Source organism: Charadrius vociferus, unplaced genomic scaffold (genome assembly GCF_000708025.1).
Source record: "Charadrius vociferus isolate BGI_N301 unplaced genomic scaffold, ASM70802v2 scaffold1158, whole genome shotgun sequence".
NCBI lineage: Eukaryota > Metazoa > Chordata > Aves > Charadriiformes > Charadriidae > Charadrius > Charadrius vociferus.
Genome location: NW_009649701.1, coordinates 105,446 through 106,555, shown reverse-complemented (window position 1 = coordinate 106,555; position 1,110 = coordinate 105,446). Strand labels below are relative to the sequence as shown.

Sequence of the window (1,110 nt, the reverse complement as noted above, 5' to 3'; positions counted from 1 at the left end):
CCAGACAGTAGCCACTGGCTCCCCGCACACCTCCCCTGGTCCCTGCCCAGGAAAATCCTTCTCTCCGGAGCTATTCTGGGACCCGGCGAGGGGGGAAACTGATGCAGCCAGAGGTGCCTGGGCAGGAGCTCCTCCGGCTGACATGTCCTTTGCTCCTCGCCCAGCGTCACGCCGGCAGCGTGGCTCTGAGATGGCCCCGGCACGGTGTCCTCCGGTGGTGCCTGTCCCTTCCCTGTGACCCCACAGGAGACAGGAGTGAGGACGGCTCTGCGTTCCCCTCCTCCGTCTCGTGGTCATCTCTGGACTCCTTAGAGGGAAAAAAAAAAAAAGAGAACTCAGTTTTGAATGCAGAGTCTGCTCATCCCTCCTGAATTAGGAGCAAAGTCGAAGGGAGACGCGACGTTTTGGGGCACAGGGCTGGGCCAGCGCTCGCTGGGGTCTCAGCGCTCTGCTGACACCGGCTGCTCCCCCTGGGAAACGGGAGATGGTCACGGCTCAGAGCGGCGCTACGCTGATGCCCGCTGAGACGGGAGCATCCCTTGCCTTCTCCTGCCACAAAGCGCGGTGCAGATTCCCACTGTGCTCACGGGACGGCCCTGGATCCCGCTGGAGGGGCCTGGGGCAGAGGAGACGTGGCCCTGGGCATGGCTGCCCCTTGCACCCTTCCTCGGGGTGCCTGCGCGGAGCTCCAGGCTTTTTCCACCCCACCTCCGGGGTGGGACACCATGTGTCAGGATGTTTCACGGGACGCATGCTCCCCACTTTAAACTGCGTGTTTGGAGGTGGCAGGGACTGTGTGCGCTTCTGCGCGTGGGGTGGAGGATGCTGCTCGGGTCCTCGAGCCCTTCAAGCTCAGGGGGACGGGGCTGAGCACGTACCCCCCTCTGCATCGAGGTGCTGGATCCATCCAGCCCCCTCCCGCATCCCTGCCACGGTGCGAAGCCCACGGGAGTGCGAGGAGCGTGCCACGGCCGCGGGGGCTGTGCAAGGAGTGCCCGGCACGGGCTGGTTCTGCTCTTCCCTCGCTTTCCTAAGGCTGTCCCATTCCAATACTTTTTTTTTTTTTTTTTTTTTTTTTTTTTCGCTGGGGGGGGGGTGGCGATGTAAACT

The 1,110-nt window shown here is 62.8% G+C and overlaps 1 protein-coding gene across 1 annotated transcript in view; it reads left to right on the top strand.

Moving 5' to 3' along the window:
• The window catches only part of LOC104291365 (ras-related protein Rab-11A-like), a 5,625-nt gene that overhangs the window by 981 nt on the left and 3,534 nt on the right, over positions 1 to 1,110 (top strand). The gene's annotated exons all lie outside the window — the stretch shown is intronic.